Raw genomic sequence first — 26,564 nt, forward strand, 5'->3', positions numbered from 1 at the left:
TAAATAAGCATAATAAATAAAATACTAGGAAAAATTTTCATTGACCCACCAGTGCATGTATATATCGTACTTCAAGTATAAAGACAGAATCTGTCAGAAAAAAACTGTACATACAAGACAGAAACAAACAAGTTGTTTTTAAACTTCTCTAAAGAAATGTTCTATGCTACAAGACAATGTAAAACAAAATGCAAAAAGGAAATTATTGTTAAAAAATTCTGTCTTATTCTCAATTACATTGTTATTTGAGTGAAAGTCAACAAGAAGACATTTTCACATACGAACAAAAAAATCTTCAGGGAATATTGAGCTTATGTTCTTGGAATGATGTTAATGATTCAACAGTAAAATTCACCTAAGAGATAAATGAAAGTCGCTAAAGACTAGGAGACACCATGGTAGAAGAGGTAGCAATAGGCAGTGAACCAATTTGAATATAATACTTACACAAGAGAATTATAGACCCCAAATGACATATAACTACTGAATAAAACAAAGTAAAAAAAGAGGAAAGAAATGTGTAGGGAAAAATTGCTAATCATATCTTTCACAGCAAAGGATAAGCAGATGCTCTAAAGTGGAAATATGCAGTTTACAATTGAATACAACACTTTAATCATTTTTACTTTTTAAAATTTTACATGTATTTAAAAATAAATGTAATAAAAAGTATGTAAAGTTCAGAATTTTTCCAGTTTTACTTAAAATTATTTGACTTTCATCAAAAACAAATAAAATTTACTTTCTTTATATTAAGTTAAAGTTTCTTATTTAAAATACTTAGGCATCTTATTTAAAATGTAAAAATACTTTCATATTTTCCAAATGTAAAACTGCATTTCTCATTTTCAAATACTTAAAGATTAACTTAAATTGAAAGTCTTGTCATCTAAAGCAACTGACCACTGAGTTAACAGTTATTGTTAAAATAGGAATGATAAGCTTATCTTAACAACTTTATGTTAATTAAAAGTTATTTTCACTAGTTATTATTCAGTAGTTACTTGAAGTGTTTTTGAATACATATCCACTGATGGGAGTTAAGCATTGACCTTTTAGAATAATCATACAAAAACATATTTTTTACAATTTCTAATTTTATTTTCATTGAGGATGAGCAAGCCATTAAAACATTAAAAATGTTTACAAAATAATCTAATCGCAAATTCTTCCAGATTTTCTTCTCATCTTATCCTAATGTTTTACATTTGCCTCTTCCACACAAATTCTACAGATATTTTTGACAACTTAATTGTTTAAAGTCTCTCAAAAGCATGTCATTTAATTATTATAGATACAACCCTTATGTTTTCAAATTCATGTCTCATTTTTATATATAATGCTTCAATAAATTATTAAATTTAAATAACAAAAATAATCTGCACAAACTGGCTTGGGAACAAACATATTTGACTCATAAGTTACATAGTACTGGTCAGAGTGTAATGAAGTCAGGGAGGTGTCTATCAACCTCAAGCATCTTTCCTTCATAGGCAGTCAGTGAAACAAAAGTGGCTTAGAGAGCATCCACTGTGCTTCTTACAGAACATGACATATAAAACATGACCTCATCCTTATAAATTACTTTCTTATTGTGTGTGAACACATGTATATATATGCACATAAAGGATTACGTATAGCCTATGAGTATGAAGTTCATCTTTTTTCCTATATGATTGAAGGTTGGATATTTTGTTACCCACCCCCATGAAAATAAATCCCACAGGTGTTAAGACATTCATCAAAGTATTTTATTACTTTATACATTGTTATGACAAATATCTGTTACTACTATATTCATTAAGACATATTATATATTACTATATATGTTTCTTAATATCATTATATTATACTTCATTAGCTATGAAGTTAAAAATAAGTAGGTAAAATTATAAACATAAAACATATGAAATGAAAGCCTGACTGAGTTTGTAGCAGGAGATAATGGTACTTTTTGTTTGTGATTAGTAAATGTTGACACTTTCTTCCTTCTAAAAGAAGCCTAAGACTCCTAACCTTATGCCATGGAGTCTGTGTGGTCTAGTGCAATATAATACATTGTATTTCTCTAGGCATAGCACAGTCAGCATTCAGTACAGATATGTCTCAATAATCCAATAAAGTTTTTATAAGAACTCTTTCTTGGTTAGAATACTGAATAGAAAATTCTTTTTCAACACACAAACACACACACACACACACACACACAATCCTAGTTGCTAATAGCAAGCATCCTTCAACACCTTCAACCATGAGGAGCATCAATATAGGATGAAATTGGTTCTGTGAAGAAAAGTGGGATGAGATCTTTAATGGCTTTGAGTCAATGAAGTCACTATGACTTTGAGCCATTCTGTGTCTAGATTTTGGTTAGATGAGCAGATATAAAGTAGGATACCTAAAGCAGCCCCATTGGCAAATTCATTTACTCATTAAGAGAACCAGTCCTTCATTCCATGAAAACAACACACCATAACAAGCTGTACACCTGAGTGTAATTATGAGCCACTGGATCCAGAGTTCCTCAATTTCTATGAGTTTTCAAAAGAGGACATAACATTTATGATGTTGAGAGGTTAACACAAACCATTTGCTTTTTTAACTTCAAACTAATTTGATCAGATTGTTCCTGTGTGCAGGCTCAACCATTTCTATATCAACTAGCTCCTTTAGTAAAATGAATTAAAACAAGTTCATGATTGATGATTCTCCAGGACAATAACAAAAGTGAACCGCATCCCAGTGACATTCATCACAGAGATTGAAAGATGTACCCTAAAATTCATTTGGAAACACAAGAGACTGCGAATAGCCAAAGCAATACTCAGCAAAAAGAGCAATGCTGGAGGTATCACAATACCTGACTTCAAACTATATTACAAAGCAATAACAATAAAAACATCATGGTACTGGTATAAAAACAGACATGAAGACCTGTGGAACAGAATAGAGGACCAAGATATGAATCCATACAACTATGCCCACCTTATTTTTGACAAAGACACTAAAAATATATGATGGAGAAAGGACAGCCTCTTCAACAAATGTTGTTGGGAAAAGTGGTTATCTGTCTGCAAAAAACTGAAACTAGATCCATGTTTATCACCCTGTACTAGTATCAACTCAAAATGGATCAAGGATCTTAATATCAGACCCAAAACTCTGAAGTTGGTGCAGGAAAGAATAGGAAACACTCTGGAAGCAATAGGTATAGGCAAGGACTTCCTCAATAAAATCCCAGCAGCTCAGCAAGTAAGAGAAAGTATGAACAAATGGGGCTTCATAAAACTAAAAATCTTCTGCACAATAGAAGAAATGGTCTCTAAACTGAAGAGAACATCCACAGAGTAGGAGAAAATATTTGCCAACTATACATCAGACAAAGGACTGATAACCAGAATATACAGGGAACTCAACAAACTAAACTCTCCCAAAATCAATGAACCAATAAAGAAATGAACAACTGAACTAAACAGAACTTTCTCAAAAGAAGAAACTCAAATGGCCAAAAAACACATGAAAAAATGCTTACCACCCCTGGCCATAAAGGAAATGCAAATTAAAACCACACTAAGATTCCGCCTCACCCCTGTTAGAATAGCCATCATCAAAAACACCACTAACAACAGGTTGGTGAGGATGTGGGGAAAAAGGAACCTTCGCATACTACTGGTGGGGATGCAAGCTAGTGCAACAACTCTGGAAAAAAAATTGGAGGCTTCTTAAAAATCTAAACATAAATCTGCCATATGATTCAGCAATCCTACTCTTGGGAATATACCCTAAAGAATGTGACACAGGTTACTCCAGAGGCACCTGCACACCCATGTTTATTGCAGTGCTATTCACAATAGCCAAGTTATGGTAACAGTCAAGATGCCCCACTACTGACGAATGGATTAAGAAAATGTAGTATTTATACACAACGGAGTTTTACTCAGCCATGAAGAAGAATGAAATCTTATCATTCACAAGTAAATGGATGGAACTGGAGAACATCATTCTGAGTGAGATTAGCCAGGCTCAGAAGACCAAAAATAGTATGTTCTCTCTTATATGTGGACTTTAGATCTAGGGCAAATACAGCAATGTGGTTGAACTTGGTCACATGATAAAGGGAGAGCACACATGGGAGGTATGGGGATAAGTAAGAAACCCAAAACTTGATAGTATTTAATGTCCCCACTGCAGAGGAACTAATACAGAAACCTTAAAGCTACAGAGGTCAATATGAGAAGGGGATCGGGAACTAGTGAAAAGGTCAGTTCGAGACGAATCAACTTGGGTTATAACACATTTGTACATGAAAGCAATGCTCAGAATCTCTCTGTATAGAATCTCTCTATCTTTATCTCAACTATCAAAAACACTTTGTTCATTCTTATTATTGCTTATACTTTCTTTTCAACTAAATTAGAGATAAGGGCAGACAGATTCTGCCTGGAATCGAGGGGGGATGGAGGGAGAAGGTGGGTGCGGGGGTTAAGGGGGAGAAATGGCCCAAACAATGTATGCACATATGAATAAACAGTAAAAAGAAAAGTGAACTGCAAAGAGTGATTAGCAATTAGAATAGTTATTACTATGTAACTCAATCTCACACCAAAAAAAAAGGTTTAAAAAAACAGTGAATAAACTATGGAGAAAAACTTGTTCATATGAATGTAACTTGGTTTTAAATGAACAATAGCAATGAATCCAAGTTTGTTGTCTTGATTTTTACAGCTACCCATGATTAAAGCAGAGATTGCTTCTCAGCCAATTATCTTCTGTATCGTATTACTCATGCAAGCCAATGGATAAAAGTTGAATGTCTCAATACAAAAAAAATTTTTTAAACCTGGTTAGATAGATAATATGGAAAGAAAAAGATTGGCTAGTTATCTTCTTTAATAATGAAAACTGAAATCTGAGTGGTTTAAAACAATACAAAATTTTTGCGCACGTAAAAATTCTGTGACGATGGCGAGTACGAAGGATGGAGATGTTTCTGCTCTATTAAACCAGTTTGGAGCCAGGTACTTCCTCTAGATTCTTAGAATACTATTCATTTGGCCTGGTGACAGAAAAAGTAGGCTAGGGATGCTGGGGGGGCAGGAAGAAGGGCATGCTTGCCAAAATAAGCCACTTATTCATCCAATTCATATGGATTATGTTGAAAAGAACTCAGCCTATGGTCACACATGATAGAAAAAGCAGTCTAACTTGTGTTCAGAAAGACAGTAAAACACAGACATCAGGGATTTCAAAAAGCAGATAATTTTCAGAACGATCAATCCCAGAGCCATATAATTTTATAAAGGGATTCCTTTTGTAACAGGTTCCTTTAATATAGTGTGTGTATATGTTAACTCTCTATATCTATATTTACATCCTGGCAATGATCTCTATAAATGAGAAAAAACAAAACTTAACTAGTGAATTTATGTTGTAAAAAAAACTACTTAATATACATATGTGAATCCCTTTGGAAAGTTAGCATTCCTCTTCAAAAATAAGTCACGTCATAGTTTACACAGCCTTTTATAGTTTTGAGTATTATATAGTTCTGTTTCTTAAATCAAGTAACACATTTGCTGTAATAATTCAAGGATAATATGAGTCTTCATTATTGTTTGAAAAGTAAAAACCATGAGTCAGAAGTGTTAAAACTAAGCAAAGGTCTTTGATGGTTCACCTATCAGATAATTCCATTAATCTACCAACAAAAAATGAAAAGACTTCATTTAAACCATACCATTAGATACAGGTATAAGCAAATTGATCACCTATTCATTTTATAACTTTACTGCATGAGAATATTTTATCATATGTTTAAGTTGATCAGTTGCCCTAGCTGCCAGAGATAATAGTAAAGTGTTTCATGAACTGAATTGAATAACAAATTTGAATGGCCCTGGTTGGTTCAGTTGTCCATAATATGAAATTTATTACAATGGCTTCAAACATTGTTCAAACTGAAAATCCCATCACAAGACCATGGAAATAGTCACATTGTCTTACAAAGTAATAGGCAAATATTGTTAGGGACTGTGATGGTACTCTAGAAAACGAATGAGAATAGTTGTGAAAAAAATCTGTATTGTTCAAGAAAAATAATCCATTCAAATCAGAAAATCTTGCTGAATAATTAGTAAATGTTTGGCTTTACCATACAAAAAATGAAATTGTTTTAAATTATTATTTAATATAATTATAAATGGCCTGGTAGATAGAAATGGATTCTAAAAGCACATTGTTCATTATTTCTGGCTGTGCATAATACATAATAAATTGCTGTGAAACACATTCAGATATGGCATAGCATTTGAATCAGAAACCATTTTAGTTAGGAATAACTTATTCAGTTACTCATCCTCCAAAAATACATAATAAATACCTAATAAATGTATAATGTGCTGTGCAACTACAAAAATTCTTTTAAATACCCTTACCATTGAGGAGCATTCTTTCCAGTGGAGAGTACTAAATGCACCATTTAAGGCTATGATGAGATGCTTGGTAAAATGCAAGTTTATATAAAGTTCAATGGAAGCAAAGGGGGAAAGTATCTTAGTTGACCTGGGGGGAACCAGAGAACCTCTCAGCTTAAATATGAAATCTGAGTAATATTTTTTCTGTTTGTGTAGTAATATAAGGAAGACCACAGAGCAAACAGAATAGCACAGGCTAAGACATAAAGATCTGAAAAACAAGTTGGGAGCACAGATAGAGATAGGGGAAAAGAAGGCAAAGAATTTTAGATGTTTTGCTTTAGGTAAATGAAACCCAATGAAAATTTTTGAGAAACATAACATAGAGGGATTTGCTTGCTTAAAAAATTTCAGGGGTGGTTGAGTGGAGGATGCACTATAGTGAGGGCAGGGATTTTAACAGGTGATAGGACAAGGAATCATCTGAGCCCCACTCCTACAAGCTCCTACTCAATAGGAATTATCATTTCTAATAAACTCTCAAGTGACGCTCATGCTGTTGGTCTGTGGTGCTTCAGTTACCACTAAGGCAGAGGCAAAAGAAATACTCCAGAAATAGTAGCAATCTTAATATGAATTATGGCAGTGGAAATAAGGCTGAAAAGAAACAGAAGGCATGTTGGCAGCTGAAGGGTCTTAGGCCAATAAAAAGCTTTGAAAACATGCAATATTTCTACTTCACTGGAAGTAGAAAGCTTTTCATCTATCCCTCTATTCTTCACTTTCCTTTTTGCCTTGCTAAATGATCAGTCACAATCACTCACTCACATATGCTCTCACTGCCTTGCCCCTACTCCTCCATTTGTTGAAATTACTTTGATGTGTAAGACTTCTGATTAAATCCTGATCTCTTACTATTTATCTCAATTTCAAAGCTAAAAGTAGATAACTGAAGGAAAGCACCAAGAACTGATATTTGGGACACTTTAAATTTACCATTGCTAACTATAAGACAGTCCAAGAATCATTCTATCTTTCTAGACCATTCTCTCTCCCATTCCTACACCATCTTGAATATATATATATATTACTTTTCAGTACCAGCCGTACTCTCAGCTTCATCTATCATAGAGAATATAGAAATATTCAGTGGAGAAGCTCCTCAGGCTCTTCCCACCACGTTCATCTTCAATGCATCTGTGACCACAAATTCTGCTGGTTCTCCCATGACACAGAGCATGGCTGCCTCTGAAACACATCTCAAGACAACTCCTGCCTTTAAACACAAGATTGCAAGCATCTCACTAGCTCAAGTACACTGTCCCAATAATGATCAGTTGTTTTGCTCTCTTCTGAACAACGTCCATTTGAATATTTTCATTACAATAAAAATCTTTGCTCAAATTTACATCCCCTTATAGTGTTTTATTTTTTGCTTATTTTGTTCATTTGTTATAACAAAATTCCCTAAACATATTATTGAAACATTCTGTCATTTCTCTCTTCCCTTGCTTTCTCAAAGTAACTTTATCATGGTTTGCCTCTGTGTTTCAGGTGAAACCTCTCTGGTCAGGATAGTCAGTGGCCCCTATGCTGTTGCATGGGAAGGAAAATACTCTTCCTCATCTTATCATTTTATGGTATATAGCTCGCTCCTCCAGAGATATCTTCTTATTTGGCTTCCAAAGTATCATATTGTCTTGGTTACTCTTCTAACTTGGCATTCTTTGATGGTTTCTCCTATATTTCTGACCTTGAAGCTCATATATATCCACCATTTAATTGATATTCTTCTTCTCTATCATCTCCTTATTTCCTTGGTGTTCTTAATCAATCCTCTTGATTTGAAGAAACTCTCTACTCTGACAATACTCACATTTATAAATTCAATTAAATCTGCAGTCTCAATCTCAGACTTTTACTCGAATCATGGACATCTCCACTTGGATATTTAATATAATATGCTTCTGCAAGTCATAGTGACCAAAACTAAAGTACTGATATCTCTCTCGTCCCCAAATATTGCTCCCCTCAGACTTTGCTTTTTAGTTAACAGCAACCCTATCCATTTGTTTTCTCAGACTGCTTATTCTTTTTGTAAACAACCTTCACTTGACCTTTCAGCTATTCCTATTGATTCTCTCTGAACACTATATCAAAAAATATTCACATTCCTTAACATTTCCAGTGCTACTATTCTCCTCCACATTGAATTTTTCACTGAATTGTTAACAAGTTACCTCTTTTAACATTTGGTCAACTTCTGTCTATCCACTATCTAACATTCCAAGTGAGTTGTCTATTTATGTTCTGCTTTGCTATACTCAGAAAAGCCAAAATTCTCATCATAACCCTCAAGGTTCCATGCAACCTCTTGCCCCATTATCCTTCTGATACCATCTCCTACTTATCTCCCTCTCTCTGATCCTACCATGTGACTCTGCTGGGAATCCTTGAATATATTAACAGTCTCCCACAGTTGAGGTTTCTGCAATTGTTTTTTCCCTTGGCTTGTATAGTCTTCTCCCAGAAGTCTGGTGGTTCATTCCTTTATATCTTCCAGTCCTTAGCAAAATGCTACTTTCCCAGGGAAGACTTCAATCTCACCTGTTTAAAATTTCAACATTCCTGCACTCTTCACTATCATTACAGTTCTCCTTTTCTCACTTATTGTCATCTATATGACATATAGATATCTTACATATCTAATCCACCATATTGTTTGTTTTATATTCCTCCAGCTTGAATGTAAACTCTATAGGGGAAAGAAACTTAGTTCACTTAGGACATTAAATACCTGACACATACTAAATGCTCATGAAATAGTTATTGGATGGAAAAAAAGAAGAAAAGGAATGGATGAAAAGAAAGATAGAAGAAAATTAATAGTAGTATAGGTCTACTTTGTAAATGAATTTTAATTTTATAAAGGATTTTCATATTCAGAGTCACATTTAAACTTCATGGCTATTCTATAAGGATGACATACTAGATAACAACCACATTTCCAAGAAAAGAAACTGACTATATTCCTCAAAGTTGTGAACACTGAGTAGTAAGCTATTGGAAGATAGAGAAGTAGTAGGACTAGAAGTCCTAGTTACTTCTATCATAGAAAGATCATTGAGCTCAGTCCAAACCCCCATGGGCTCAGTCCAAAACACTTATATAACCTACATAATTTATATAACTTATATAACCTATCTTATATTATGTATCTTTATTTCAAAGACTATTTGCAAATTCTATCTTCAAAAATGCCTGTCCTAGTTCTGCTCTGCTGGGTTTCTGTTTCAAACTCTTTGGTTCTTATTTAGCTACTGAGCTCTGCAAGGACCCCAAAATTTGGCCTTCAGGAATTCCTTTGGGACCAGATCATCTGTGTGATGTCCTCCCTTCATTGCTTTCTTTGAGTCTTTAGTCAATCCTAAAGACTTAAGCTCAAACCAGGTCCTGCTGAGACCACCATAGTGAGCGCCCAGGTCAACATTTATTCTGAGTCCCTTTCCTTTGGTTGCACATTGATGTTGAGCATAAGCCTGCTTATGTAGAGGCAGGAATATGGTATTTCAGTGCCCCCATATAAAATTCATATTGCTGATGTATATCAGACTTTTTTTGTTATCTCATATGTCCAATACCCCTGTGGGAAACATTGAGCTGACACACATTGTTACTTGCTGCTGAGTCACCCGGTTGGTGTGAAGTGGTGAGGGGCCTATCACTGCTCCACCTTCCCATCATTTCTCCTTCAGCTTTCCTAGTCCCTGGCCTAGGTGTGTGTTTAGGTAAAGGACACTGGTTTCTGTAGGGTACCCATACCGCCAGAGTCAGAGAAAAAGAACTAACATGAGATTTAGCCCATATTTGTCAGCTCTAGCTTATACTTGTGCATTCTAACTCACTCTTGTCCCACATCTTAACTTCCCAACTAACTGTCCCATGGATTTCAAGGTCTAGTACCAGATATGCAGACAATATATTTTACAAAGATGGTTAACTGGTTTCTATAATTATGTTGGATCAAATCTTTGCAACAAACACGACCCCAACTTAAAAATATCCTATAATGATTCAACTTATGACTTTTTGACTTTGAGATGGTATGAAAATGATATGAGTACAGTAGAATTTTAAGTTTTGAACTTATCTCAAATAAGTGATAGGCATTTCAATAAACTTTCACCATTCTAGACAGTGGCACCAAGCCACAGCTCCTAGTCACCAAAGGGAGACTACCAGCACTGTACTGGAACCTGTAGTGCATAGCTATGATGTTCAGTAGGGTAGGTGTATTAAGCATATTTTCAACTTAGGATATTGTAAACTCTCAGTGATAATGTAAGCCTATTGTAAGTGTCTATCTATCTCTTTCTCCTTGTGGTTCTGCTTATATAGTTCATACTGAGTGATATATCACTGCAGTAAAAATCTAATTCTGTTAAGAAAATCAACACTACATAGACTTTATTTTTTTAAGTGGAATTATTCCTACAGAGACCCTTTTTTGAACCAGACTTATTTTCTTTACTCCTTTCTTTTAGAAGAAAAATGAATGAATGGATGAATTTATCAAAATCCTGACATTTGAAGCAAGCATGTGTTGCTAATATATAAAATGCTTTGTTATCTTAATATATCATAGGCAAAGCATGCCCTCTCAATTTAAAAGAGTCATTTAAATTACAGTCCCTCATGCCCATTCATTTTCCTAACTAATACAGGTCCAATGAGAGGTCAAGAATCAAAGTAAATCTTGCGTAACTGTTCTCTCTTCTGCTCAGCATCAAGCCTCACATGCTTCCGGACCCTTAGCCTACCATAAATTTAGTTTCCTCAAGAGAACTATGAAATAATGCATTGTTTCACCTTTGCAGTCATAGAAATCTATTGACTTTCCCTTGGTTCCTTGCACAAGCAACATGAAGAACCATGAGCTATTATGGTTAATGGTTTATCTTGAACGATGTCATATATTGTCTGTCTAAATATACTTAAAGCACAGTTAATACAGCACAAACCAGTCTCACCTTTTACCAGTCTAAATAAACAATAACCTTATTTTTTTTTAACTTTTAAGGGAGGATAGGATTATTTCCCCAAATGTGTATATATCTGCATTAAAATATACATTCTGCTTAGGGCTCAAAGAACTGGCCTGAAGATATGATAAAATGTCTGTAATGTATAAAATCGTCTGCAAATTCAAGTTGGTTCCCACAATCCAAGAGAAAACATTAAGATGTAAGCACAAGAGGGTAAATTAGAGCACATTATCGGATTATCCAGATGTCTAGCTCACACTAAAGATGTGTCTTGATCTTTACCTGATTTAAATAAAATGATCCATATTGATATTTTTATATAGAATATATATAGTTTGTTAAAATGAAGAGAGCACATTGTGCCCATTTCTTCCTCAATTCTGTACAACACTGATCCACACACCATATTTCATCAGTTCTATCATCAAAATGCATGAACAACTTGGTTTGCTTCTCACTGCTTGTTCCCTTCCCACTCTGGTCCAAGCCACCAATGCCTCTTCACGTGCATTACTGCAGTAACTTTGTAGTTTCTCTTTGCTCTATACCAAACAAAGAAATCAGAGGAATGTTAGAGTTGCACTGTATCACTCCTCTGTTCAAAGTGATTCATTGTCTGCTCATCTTATTTAAATAAAGGTCAAATGTCAGACCATGACTTACTTGTTTGTCTTTTCCAATAGAAAACCAGTTCTATGAGAACAAGGAGTTTTGTACTTTTTATTCACTGAGTGCTAGCATCCTCAGTATCTATGTTAGTGTTTGGAACAATGTGGGTGCTCAATAAATATGCAGTTAATAAGTATATGAACTTTCCAGGCTGTGTGACATCAGACAGGCACTGGGCATAAAAAATTGTATTTTTTTAAGATCATAGCTCAGTGAATTTCCAAATAGTTAATAATGAACCTGAAAACATTTCAGTTTTAGGTGCTGTCTCTACTACAAATTCAAAATAACTATCTTTTAAAATCACATAGTTATGCCATATGACAGCACATGTAAGTTTTCTGGCATGATGATCTAAGTATCTTAATTTAGAAAGGATACCATTGTAATGAAAGTGTTGCTTTGCTATATGACTTTCTCTTCTAGAAATAAAAAGATTATATTAATAGTTATTAGGAAATGAATTTTGTATTGTCTTTTCCTTGAGGGATAATGAAATTTGCACCATTTCTTCCAGTGACCAATGGCATATGTTTACAATTGCTATATTAAACTATGTATTCCTTGTGAGTCTGCTGAAGTATACAGAAATCTGGTCCACACTAAAATGAACCTGAAATTTGTTTTTAACTAATGGTTTCAGGAAAAGCACACTATTCTCATGTAAGTGTATGCAAAGATAATCCATGGATTTTTGTTTAAAAAAAATCTGTGCTTAAGACTGTCTTTCAATGCTATGGTTGCTATCCTAAGAAATATATCTTGTGACATTTTAATTCTTTCTGTTATACAAATTTGTAACAGCATTGCTTGAAGGAACTTAACAAGACTCAAAGTAATTATTCTCATCCATCTCACTGAAGATATATAAATCTTACATTAAAGATTTTGCAAGTTATAGGAATATATTGTCCTTATAAAGTACATTTAGTGTCAGAAGGATTCAGATGAGGCTTTGGAATAATAATTGAAAAAACCCAAGTGATTTAAATTAGAGCTCAACAATAGTGCCCAGCAAATCATTTTGCAAGCCTTTCACTCCACATTTATGTCTCTTCCATAAGTAGATTATGCTAATAGGTGCCAAGAGATTCATATCTTCAGCAGGCTGAGATAGACTGTGGTTACTTTAAATTCCCTTTCTCTTAAAGGGCAGACATCATAACCCAAAGTATTGTCATTATGATTCACTATGGAAGACAATATGTGGCAGGTAGATTGTCTATCAATAATATTTAGTGAGCACTTTATTCATTTTGGACAAGTTTTTAAATGTGAGTTTGGAGCAGAAAGGCAAATGAAAGGAGACATGATGTTATCTTACAGATGTTTGAACTAAAATATCGCACGTACACTCTCACTCCCCTTCACATGAGAGACAGAGAAAATCTCCATGTGTCCAAATCCCACTAGCTCTGGCTTATTTTACAAAACATTCTGGGTTCTAATTCCTGTCCTCCACATGTTTGGAATATGCTATATATGCAAAGCACATAAACAAAGACATGCATCAACACAGAAACAAACAAATAAAAGACCCTAATAAAAGATAATATAACTTCTTCTCAGCATTTCTCTCTGTACAACTCCATGTTTTTCACTGATAAAATTGAAATAAGAACTCCACTTTATACATACTTGTAAGAAATAAATAAGATAATGTGAAAACATAGCATGCAACCAGCACTCAATAAATACTAGTTAACAATACTGGGGATAATATTAGTGGCAGGGACTAATAACAGTGGCACTTGTAATAATCAATTCATGAATTAGAATTTATTACCTTTTATATGCAGACACCACACTATGTGCTGGCAAAATGAAGATAAACCTCAAATTCTATATCGTAATTATTTCAGTTGTCTCTGAAAATAACATGTAAACACACACATGCACACACACACACTCTTAAACACACAAAGATAAAACTACAGTGTAAAAATATTCTGATCACATTTCATAAGATGTTATAGGATCGATCACGTGGATACATAGAAGGCCATTAGTTGGCAAGGGTCACATACTTTCCAGAATTTCAACATTATCTATTTAAATCTAATAATACTTTCAGCAGAATTTTCTTGTCTGTTTTTGGTAGGGTGTCAATCACTACTATTCCGTGAACGTATTTGAGCTATCAGCTAGGAAAACACATTGGTCAGCTACTGTGTATAGACAGTTTTTCAAAGTAACCTATACTCAAACATATGTTCTCTTGACAGAGATTACGTTTCATGTGGTTATACAAATGATGTCCCATTGCGATGAATGTCCAGTGAACGAATAATGTGAAGAATTTTCTTAAAATGGGTTTTCACTGGAGCAGAAACTGTATGGATATAACTTATCACCATTGTGCTATGTTATTGTGATTATAACTGGGTTTTCATTTCAATGGTCTTGAGCCTAGATAATGAAATTCCACCTGTGTAAACCAAAAGGCAAAAACATACATTGGTTTTCTCATGTTCCTGCCAACTGAAATAACTGCAATAAAATTATTTGTATTTTCTTAGATGAGTAAAATTAACAACTATAAAAGTATTAACGTTGCAAAGAATATTCCAATACCTTGGTTTTCCTGCAGTTACTTCCTTAGATCAATGGTCTTATCTAACAAAAGTACATGTGCAGAAAGTACATGCTACACAGCCAGAGACAGTGTAGATCTTGCCTAAATGCATACTCCTCTCTTATCCATTAAAAACACTTTCTTTTAGAAATAGACCCTTAGAAGTGAGAACCTTAGGAATAATATCTCTTTACTTTCTACTTGCTTTTTCAACATTGAAGTTCATAGAAAAATAATTATTTGACTTGTAGAAAGGCACTAAAATGTCAGCTACCAAATGGATTGATATATATGTAGAATACATACAATAAATATGTATATATTATGCATAATACATGTATATATTAGAGTTTGCATATAATACATGATACATATATTCACAGACACTGAAATATATATATATACATTTATGTATATAGAAAATCTTCAGCTGCTAGTATCAGTGACTGATAGTATTCTTATCTCCCCGTATAGACACATGTGATCAGCATTGCCTAGTGACAGAGGTCTGGTTAATTTTTTTCCCAATTAGAAATAGAGTTACATATTACACAAGAATGGCAGTCACAAGTTAAAACTAGTCTGTAGAACCCTCATGTACTGTTGATCTCTCATGCCTCAATAATAAACAATAAATAGCCCAACAAAAGAATGGACAAAGGTTCTGAATAGACATTTCTCCAAAGATACATAAATGGTTAATAAGCACATGACCTTACTACTAATTAGGGAAATGCAAGAAAAAAACCACAATAGCATACCACTAAACACATCTTAGAATGTTTATAATAAAAAGAGACTAGCCAAGTGTTAAAGATGTAGTGGAAATGGAAACCTCACATATTTTTGGCAAATGTAACATCCAGTTTGAAAGTCAAATAAAGTTATCTTAAGCTCTAGCCATTCTACTCCTAGAAATATAACCAAAAGAAATAAAACCTAAATATAAGGAATAGATAAGACATAAAATCTGAATGAAAATTATACTTTAATATCCAAAGTTGAATTATTCATAATAGTCCAAATAGGGAAACAACCTAAAAAGTTTATCAACTGATGAGTGGGCAAACAAAATGTATTAAACTCTTACCACAAAATATTACTTGCAATAAAAAAAGAATGAAATATGTCATTTGCAGTCAGTGGATGGAACTGGAAGTCACTATGTTAAGCAAAATAAGCCAGACACAGAAATATAAATTCCACATATTCTCACTTGTTTGTGAAAAATAAAGTCCTTATCATTAGAATAACAGTGGAATAGGGATTAACAGAGAATGAAAAGGCAAGGGAGACAGGTTATGCAAACATTTACATAAGGAACAACAAAACACAGTTTAGAAGAACTAGATCTGATTTTTCTACAGCACACTAAGTAACTATTGGTTGAAACATTCTCTGATACATTTCATGGGTAAGAAAAAAAGTAGACTTCCCCAAAAAACAAAAATGACAAATGTTTAAAGGGATCAAAATACTTATTACCATGATTTGATGATTACATATAATTTAAATCTATTGAATTACCATAATGTGCCTTTTAAGGATGTATAAATAGTGTATGTCAAAAAAGAAGAAAGAAACAATGAGCTATTGATATATGTTAAGAGGATGAATACTGAAAATGTTATGCAAACTAAAAAAAGCTATATACAAAAATCACATGTTATATAAGTCCAGTTAAAAATGCCCAGGCTAGGCAAAACTATACTCAGAAAGAGAAACAACATAAATGAGAAAAGAACTATTTGGTTCACAGCATCAGAGGTAGCAGTTCAGCATGGCAGGCAGTGTGTGGCAAGGAGAGCAGTCCATGTCTTAGTGGCCAGGAAATATGGAGACAATGCCTACTCTAGTGGGCATTTTGACTTTCCCCTTTTTATTCAAAGTGGTCTTCCATTTTAGGAAATGTTGGTGCCCACATTCAGGGAGTTAATCCTGTCTGGAAATGTTTTACTAAATTCCTAGGAATTTTTCAGTCTAGTCAAGTTGACAAGATTAAACATCATAATACCTCATACATAACACAAATGTGTTAAACAGAAGAAGCATTTTAAAACTACAACTCATCTCATAATGTCATTGTTTATTACCAATTAATCAAGGAAGCTATTCTAATGACAAATGTTTAAAATTAAATGTGAATGACAAAATAATGTCAGCATTAGAATTTTTTATTTTTTTTAAAATTTGGTCTTATTTTTAAATTGACAAATATAATTAAAAAGATTTGTTCCATACAATGTGCTCTTTTGATTTATGTTAGTATTGTGGAACTATTAAATAAAGCTAACCAATGTATCCATTATCTCAGTACTTATTTGTGCTTAAACATTTAAAACCTAATTTTAAAATTTTTAAACAACTTCAAAATATATAATGTATTATGATTAATTACAGTTCCGATTTATTATATTATTTCACTATTAACTATTCTACTAATTATATTCATTCTGTGTAGGGAAATTTTGTTTTAATCAATATTTAAAGGGCCAGACATGACATTGGAACAAGGACAGCCAGTGCAGGCCCCCCTCCCTTCCCATCTTTTAGATGCTAAATTAGAAACACTGGAAGACAAAAAGGAGCTACCTGCTCTGCTTTCCTGTTTGAGATGCTAAGGAGCTGCAAGAATCCTTGGATGGGTGGAGAAACTATCATGTCTAGGAAAGGGAAGTTCTAAAGCATCCTTTTGTCTCTGATTTAGGGTGTGATTTGGGAGGGTGACCCCTCCCTGTCAGCCATCTCAGCCACCCTGACCCATTATCTTTGACCACATGTATTTTTCCCCAGCTCTCCACTATAAAACTAAGAGATGGAGATCACCATTTGAGATTTTGCTCCCATTTCCTGCATGAGGGCAGGAAATGTTTCTCTCTTTCTTTTCACCACCCCACCTTGTCCACACTTTCTTCTGTTATATTAAAATAAAGCCTTGCTAAAACTTTCACCTTGTGGGACTCCTTGCTGTGAGACACCTTGAAATGCTTTTCATTATTGTGGATCTCAAGGATATGTGATTTTGCATGGAAATTGGGAAGCTCTGGGAGCCCCCTCATCTGTTCTCCAGTGACATTGTGGTATTTGTTTTTATGTGCTTAGTTTATTTCATATATGTTAATATTTTCAAGTGCACCAAGGTTGTCACAAATGACAATTTGATTCTGATGGCTAAATAAGTATTCCATGCTATATACATTCTTTATCCATGCATCTACCAATAGGCACTTAGGTTCCTTCCAAATCTTGCCTATTGTCAATAATGCTGCAGTGAACATAAGACTGCAGATATTTCTTGAACATCATGGTCTTAATTCTGTTGGAAATATACTCAGAAGTGGTATTTGTGGTTCTTATTGTAGTTATTGTTTGGGGTTTTTGAGCAAATTCCAAGTTTTTCATAATGACTGTATTAATTAGCATTCCCACTAAAAATAATGTGTTCCTTCTTCTCTACATCCCACAGCACTGGTTATCTTTTGCCTTTTTTTGAACACAACTATGGTGTGAGGTATGAGGTGATAGTCAACTGTGCTTTTAATGTGCAATTCTCTTATAAATAGTGATACTGAGCATTTTTCATATATGTGATGGCCACTTTTATATCTTTTTTGAAAAAAATGTTTCTTTAGGTCCTTTGCCCATTGTTTCCTTGCTATTGAGTTGCTGGAGTTCCGTGTGTGTTTTAGATATTAGCTCCATACCAGATGTATGGTATGCAAATATTTTCTCCAGTTTGTGGGTTGTTTCTTCATGGTATTGATTATTTCTTTTGTTGTGTAGAAGCTTTTCTGCTTGATGCAATTTCACTTGTTTAGTTATTTATTTAATTTTACCTGTGCTTTTAGGGTGACATCCAAAAATCTTTGCCAAAGCAAATGTCATAGAACATTACCTATATTTTCTTCTAGAAGTTTTACATTTTTAGATCTCACATTTAAGCCTTTAAACCATTTCAAATTAGTTTGTTAGTATGACATAAAATAAGGCTCTAATTTCATTTTTCTGCATATGAATATCTAGTTTTCCCAACACTGTTTTACTGAAGAGACTATCCGTTCCCCATTGTGTGTTCTTGGCATCTTTGTCAAAAGTCAATTGCTCCTAAAGGCATAAGATGAGTTCTGGGCTACTCATTCTATTGCAATGAGCACCATGTTTGTTTTTATGCAGCAATATGTTTGGATTACTGTAGCTTTGTTAGTTTTTTTTTTTTTTTTGGTGGTGGTACTGGGAAGTGAACCCAGGACCTTGTGCATGCTAGGCAAACACTTAACCGCTGAGCTACATTCCCAACCAGCTTAGTTCTTTTTATTCAAGATTTCTTTGTTTCTTCAGTCTTTTGCTTAGTGTATGTGCACTTCTTATGAACGTATTTCTGATTTCTCTGAATACATGTGTCATATCATTACTTCATTTATATATAAGCACTTATATTTTTAAACAGATATATCAAAATATTATATACAGTACATATTTCTTATTTAGAATATCCTATGTCCAAAATGTACTCCATAGAGATTTTAATATTTTCAGTAGTGCGTACTGAGTCCAGGGCTCTGTGCATGCTAGGCAAGCAACTCTACCCCCTGAGCTATCCCCACCCTTTTATTTTTATTTTGTTTCCAAGACAAGGTCTCCCTACCTTTGCACAGGCTTGCCTCAAAATCATGATCCTCCCGCTTCTACCTCCTGAGTAGGTGGAATTCCAGGTGTGTGCCACCACTACCCAGCTGAGGATATAGATCTATGTAATAACTATTGCTAAACCAAAATATGCATTTGAAAAGATTTTATCAAGTCCTGTATTTAGTATCATGTAAATATTAATTCATTCATAAAATATTTTGAAACTTTAGTGCCTGTCAGTGTGTCAGGGAAAAGAGAAGAGAGTATGCAAATAATAAGTTACACTTCCTGTATTCTACAAGCAAAGAGAATAGTAGAGGAGAGTGATATATGGAAAATTCTAATATGACCCAAATGAGTTAAAACTGTTAATAAACATAAAACAAAATAATGAAACCCAAAGAAGCAATATTCATTGAAATTAGAAAGACCACAAAAAGACCTAATACAAGGAGTTATCTGGACTAGAATGGTATGAATATGAAAATTAAATTCTAATTTTATCACTTAAAAATCTGTTCTCTCATTATTAAAATTCCTCATTTTCCATCCAGCTTTAAGGTATTTTATAGTATTTAAATTTATATCAAAAGCCTAATTACTTACAAAAGCTGCCTGGGAAATAAATGCAAAATGACTGATTATGGTCACTTTTTAAACATATATAATTAAAAGTCAAAAATACAATTTATTTACCAAGCACAGAAGATACTCAATAAAAATCTGCAGGGATCATTTTTTTATCACTCAGTTCTAACCATGCTCATCTTATAAAGTCCTCTCTACAAAAAACAAATATAATAAACATGACAATAGTATGAAGCAAATTATAAAAATGAAATACTGACCCAAATATGGTTGAAGGTTTAGCTTACTTGAACTAAGCCTTGTAATATATACAATTGCCCCTTCCAGGGAGTGCTGTGCACTAAATCTTGCCTTGATTTATGATGTTGGAAACTTATGAAGGCATGCTTTCTAATACATGCACTCAGTCACAGCTGAATAGCTCACTAATGTACTATATTCCCTCATGAACCAAGCAATTTAATAACTTTGCCAATGCCAGCTTTTGAACAATGCAGCCCTTCATTGACATTCCAGCGCAATTGCTATTAACAATTAGATTTCATTGTTGCACTGTATCTTGCTATTGTCATCCCAACAAGAGATGCTTTCCTTAAAATCCATAGAATTGACATAAATGTAAATGTTAGGCCAACCCACCAAACAAGTGGCCCATGGATGCTCATTACCAGAAATGAGCTCACATCTGTCTCATTGTCATACATTGTTTTTCCATATCATTTATTTTCTAGTCTTTGAAAAGACGCCTACCCTTTTTAATATTTGAAACTCCATCTCTGATTTGGAAAAAATTGTTCTTGCTATCAGGAAACATCTCTTTTTTTTTGCTTATTTTGTTCCTTTGGAACCTAGGTAACTAGATGGAGAGCTATACATTGATGCTTTGGAAAATCAGAGGTTTTCTAGGAAGTACAGATGGTAGAATCTTGACTAATTAAAAAGTACCCAAGGTGATATATTTGAAAATCTAGATGTATTCAAATAACTACCCTTCTGTGCACATAGGACAGTCACCTTGACAATTTCACATTAATGAGTTGAAAGCTTCTATGGATGTTAAAGGAAATACCACTGAAATATACTGTTTGGGTCTAGAGAAGATAGGGTTGAATTTATATTATTGTATCTATAGCTAGCTAGAAAAGATCATCTTAAATAAGAATTGTTGTCAAAGTAATTGAATGGCATATGGCTATATGAAAATAGTGTTCAATAGCTTTTTAAGAATATCCACTTAGTCACATTGAACTTATTTCAAATTTCTAAACAGATGATTAACCAAGAGAGGCTGTTGGCTTCCTACCCTGGGATCTCCCATACAGATAGATACTTTAAAGAAACAACGAATTTGATGGAATCCCAGCACTAGCATTAAAAGTGATAACTCTAGGGAAGATCATAAACAGTTGAATGCCATCATGGGAGAAACTAGAACAAAAATCTGAGAAAAGTAGAATTCTTACTACTCCTTACTTCCTGGCATGAGATAAATTAAGATGTCTATCAATACCACTGAATGATCGGAAGCAAACCAAAAGAGAAGTAGCAAGCTAAGCCCAACTTAAGCTAGAGAATAAATGTGAAAGTTCTCATGATAATGGAAGAAGATTACCTCTGTCAGTAGCAGGGTGACTGTCAAATGAAAAATGCCATCACATGTGGCCTAATCAGTTAAAACTTCCAGTGATGGAGGTGAATAATCTGTGCTTGCACAAGCCCACCGGGTCTTCTGATAAACTACAGTTTTAGACACCCTAGAGCCCAGATGCAGTTGGAAGTGGTTAAGAATAGGTACTGGGATCTTCCATTAATACTCTCCCCTCCCACAAAAAGTAGAGCAGCACTCCATATGAAGTAGAAAGCAAAAATCCCTAAGGGAGAAAGATGGTCAGTGAAAGTAGGGGTTAAATGGAAGAGCTTTGGTGTACATTTTGAAATCCTAGATATCTGTTCTGAAGTGTTTAACTAGCTCTTATCTGAAAATTACCAAAGGGGGCAAAAGATAAGGTCCTATTTTCCACATTCTACAAATACAGAAAATTATAAGTAGTTGTGATCCCCTGAAATTCATGAACCACAGAGCAACAAACTAAGACAACTAATGGGCATTTAAAAAAATAATTTTATTAACATGTAATAATTGTACAGTGGAATACATTGTGATATTTACATATGTACTTACAATATATCTTGGTTGGACTTACCCCCTTGATTGTTCTACCTCTTCCCCTCTCCACTTTTTAGAACAATTTCAATGGTTTTTGTTCTTCTATTTTCATATATGGATACAAAATCCATCCACCATATACATCTTCATTCCCCTTTCCTTGTGCGCATTCCCTCCCCACTGGTATCTGCCCGCCTAAAAGGCATATTTTTCTCCCTCCTGCCCTTCTTTTTTTTTAATTAAGGGTTTATTGGTAGTCTAAGGGAGTTTTGTCTTGGTACTTCAAGTCTGTATATATTGCACTTTAATGAAATTAACCCCCTTTCCCAGTTACTTATTTATTCTCTATCGCCATCCTTCTCAGTATTCAACAGTTTACTGTACAGTGCATTATATTATATTCACATATAGATGATTTGTTTCAATATTTTTCATTCTCTAACAATTTTTTTAATCTCTCCCACCTCCCGTAGACCCCTTAGACATTTTTTTAAAAAGTAAACTATTTAAGGGTCTAAGATGGCAGATTGCTGATAGGCACAACTTCTCTGTGTCTCCACGAATTTGAAATACAACCTAAGGTTAGTGGCTGCACAGAGAAGTTAGCAAGTTAGCACACTAATAAAAGAGGGTGCCAGAATAGGGACAGATAGTAGCTAAAGAGCAATGTTGAACTAAACCTTTAACAGTGCAAATCTGCCCTGGGCAAATGGACCTGGATCTGCTCTATCCCATACCTCATGCTCCTCCTTGCTCAAAAAAATTTTTTTTAAATGTAATACTGTTTATTTAAAAACACTTCAGCATTCTAAACATACAAAAAATTACAGAATGTTGCAAATTGGGTTTAAGTACAGAAGATTCCTGACCTTTCATTGATGCAGTGTTTCTTTGCTTTGCTGACAATGGAGAGTTCTACAGTTTAAAGCAATTTAAAATCTACCACACTTCACTAAAGAAAGGAATCCAAACACTTCTCATGCCAGCTGCCCCCTCCCCTTTTCCACAGCTAAGAATGGCAGCAAATGCTGTGTCACTATATACAAAAACAAGACAACCTAAAGCTAAATGGATGCCTACTGCAGTGTCAACAGGTCCAGCCTCACAGTGCTCGCCCTGAGCTACGGCCCCTCCAAAAGGCGTCTTTCCCCACAGTCTCAACGCCAAGCAAGGAGCATTAAGAGTCTGTCTCAGTTGTTCTGTTGTTTTTACAAACTATAGATATGTACAGTTGGTAACTCAGGATTTCTAGCCAATGATCATAGAGTTAACTAATGCTACCATGCAAGTTGAAAATAAAATGCCAGAAACATCTTCAAATGCCTCGACACACCAACAGCGAAGTGCACAGAGTGAGGAGAACATGAGAGTGCCTTTTCATTTTAAAAACGTTTGGAAATATGTACAACTTTGATACAGTTTCTGGCTGCTCCGGACACCCAGCCACTTCCTGGAAACCACTGACAATCGTTAGAGCACTCTGAGAGACTACAGTATTATCGTGATCAAATGTTGTAGTTAAACCTAATGAGGGCAACAGTCACACCTCAAATACAAGATGTCTCAACCACCGCGCTCTCCTAGTTTAAGGTATTCACAAGGAGACAGATAAACAGTTTTTTTATTCATCTTCCTCTTCCTCCTCCTCTTCCTTTTCTTCCTCCTCCACCTTTTTCCGGGCAACTTGAATAGGACCCTTTGAGTCAAACATTCCTTTCGACTTACAGTCAGCAAAGTCCTTTTCATGCTTCTCCTTCAGCTTCGCAGCCTTGGTGATGTATGGCTGCTTCTCGCTGTTACTTAAGTTATTCCACATCTCACCCAGCTTCTTTGCCACGTCTCCAATAGAGATGCCAGGGTTTGTGCATTTGATCTTGGGGCAGAATTCCAAACAGAACAGGAAGAATCCAGACAGAGGTCTTTTGGGGGCATTGGAGTCCTTTTTCTTCTTGCCTCCCATAGCAGGCCCATAATCCTTCATTTCTCGATCACAGTGGACTTTATCCGCCTTTGCCATTTCATCGAATTTAGATTTCTTTTTCCCAGACATTGTCTTCCACCTCTCAGAGCACTTCTTGGAAAATTCTGCAAAATTGACAGGGACCTCAGGGTTTTTCTTCTTATGTTCTTCCCTGCATGTCTGCACAAAGAAGGCATAAGCAGTTATCTTGCCCTTTGGTTTCTTGGGGTCACCTTTAGCCATCTTTTTTGTTTGCTAGTCTCTCAAAATGTTTTTTTGTTTTTGTTTTTTCTTTCTCTTTTTCTGTCTGAACCTGAATTGCTTACCACAAGAGCCACTTGTGAAGGGTGTCCTGTGAACAAAACACTTCACAGAGAGCTAGGAGCAGAGCAGCAAAACTTGCCTGAGTCAATGGACAGAAGCTGATTAGTGTGTGCACCATTACCTGGACTAGAAAGACCACCTTGGAAACCAACCAGATGAGCAAGCCAGTTTCAGTCCTGAGGGCTACTTCACAGGCCAGCTCAGTGCACATGGTCAAATTCATCTGACTCTAGAGAAGTCTTTTGGCTAAGCAGGCTGAATTGCCCCTCCAAGAAAACCATTAACTAGGTGGACTGATTGAAGCTTCCTAAACTAGTTCCAGTGGGGGCAGGGAGAAGCCACTCAGCCCAGTACCTATCCAAAGGAGGAGTAGAAAGGCAACAGGCTAGCATCTGGGTTTCTATCTCAAGACCAGGAGGCCCCTGAAGTGAACTGGCCAGCTACCTACAACCATTAACCTACCACCCAACCCAGCAGTTGTAAGCATATATACAAGTGACAACAGCTATTTTCCCCTCACCCCACACACAAAACATTAAACTGGGGTCCTAAGAAGAAAAGGAAAGTAAAAAGCACATCATGGACAAGCCAGAGCAGCCTTTGGTCTCTCTGAACAAGGAAAAGTGCAGCATCTGAAAGCAGCAAAGTGACTTCTAACCAACTAGCTGTGCTCAGAGACCTCACCACTGACCTCCAACTGCTGCATCACATGCCTGAAACTGGCCACCTCACTCTGGCAGCTTCCCTAATTCAGGGCATCCTCCCACCCCATCCCAGGTTATCCTTAGGCAATCCAAGGCCCTGAGAAGGCACATGAGTAAACACAACAGGAAAACTGCAGACAAAAACCTGAGGTTTGGGGAAGAATAAAGACAAGTCATTTGCTGGCAAATGGATGTAACCGGAGATCATGATGTTAAGCGAAGCCAGGTTCAGAAAGACAAAGATCACATGTTTTCTCTCTTATGTGGAAAATAGATCCAAAAGATAAACATATTCACAAATAGTGGAGCCTTCTGAGGGGATAGGAGGGAAAGAAAAAGAGAATGATAGTGAATAATATTGAAACACATTTCATCTGGGTAGGAAGATGGCATAACAACACAGTGAAAGCTGGTGAATAATAGGAGGTGGGGAAAAAGTAAGGGAATAATAGTAAGAATTAATTTGATTAAAGTACAATGTGTTCATGGGTGAAATGGCATGGAAAAACTCCTTTTAACAGAGAATATTCTCTTTAAAAAATATGAAATATGAAACAAGTCCTGTTAGGGGGTGGATACTAGCAGAAGTGGTAGGATGTATGGAGACAGTAAAGGAAGGTATATATAATCAATGTACTTTATGTGCTTGTATGATAATGGAACAATGAAATCTGTTGAAATCATTGTAAGTAAGAGGGATGAAGGGAAATGATGATAAGAGTGAACATAACCAAGATATATTGTAAACACATATAGAAGTGAAATCCCCCTGCATAACTAAAATGCACTAATAAAAACATTAAAAAAGATTAAGCTATAAAGCAATAAAATAAAATACAGGAACAAATAACATTAAAACTCAAAAAATATATAATAAATCCTTTTGTACAGATAAAGAATAATATTGAAAATACCAGGTATAGTGAAGCATTTTTTAAAGAAAATTTGAAACACTGAATATAAAAATATGGATTTAAATTAAGAAAATAACTGAAAGATTAAGTAGTAAAATAAATTTAGCTAAAGGACAAGCTACTGAATTGAACAATTAATTCCAAGAACTCTTCCAGTGGGCACCTGGATGGGGTATAGAAGTAGAAATAAAGAGAGAATAGGCAAGGTAACAGATATGGACAGTATAATGTAGCAATGCCAATATTCAATAATAAAATAATAGAGAATATTTTAAGAAATAATGATGAAGAATTTTTGAGAAAAAAAGAAAGCTTTAAGACCTCAAATGAAAGGGGTCTTGGGAAGGAAGAATCAGGACAGATAGTACATCTACCCTCTTAAAATTTTACCACGTTTTTATGGTAAGCACATTCAAAACCATGTCTAATAATAATGATGATGATGAATTTGAATGCTAAAGAAATAACAAAGATTTCCAACAAATCTTGTTGGAACTGGATAGAACATAGGTACTGAAAAATATTGCTAAACTTATGTTATTTGGAGGAAAATAGAAAGGCAGATATACAGATATG

General features: G+C 34.8%; 1 protein-coding gene and 1 pseudogene across 1 annotated transcript in view; both read right to left on the bottom strand.

Moving 5' to 3' along the window:
* Positions 1-26,564, bottom strand: part of Dpp10 (dipeptidyl peptidase like 10) — a 1,373,287-nt gene that overhangs the window by 842,945 nt on the left and 503,778 nt on the right. The window lies entirely within an intron of this gene.
* LOC141422548 (high mobility group protein B3 pseudogene) lies at positions 790-26,563 on the bottom strand (annotated as a pseudogene).

The sequence above is a fragment of the Castor canadensis genome, chromosome 4 (genome assembly GCF_047511655.1).
Source record: "Castor canadensis chromosome 4, mCasCan1.hap1v2, whole genome shotgun sequence".
NCBI lineage: Eukaryota > Metazoa > Chordata > Mammalia > Rodentia > Castoridae > Castor > Castor canadensis.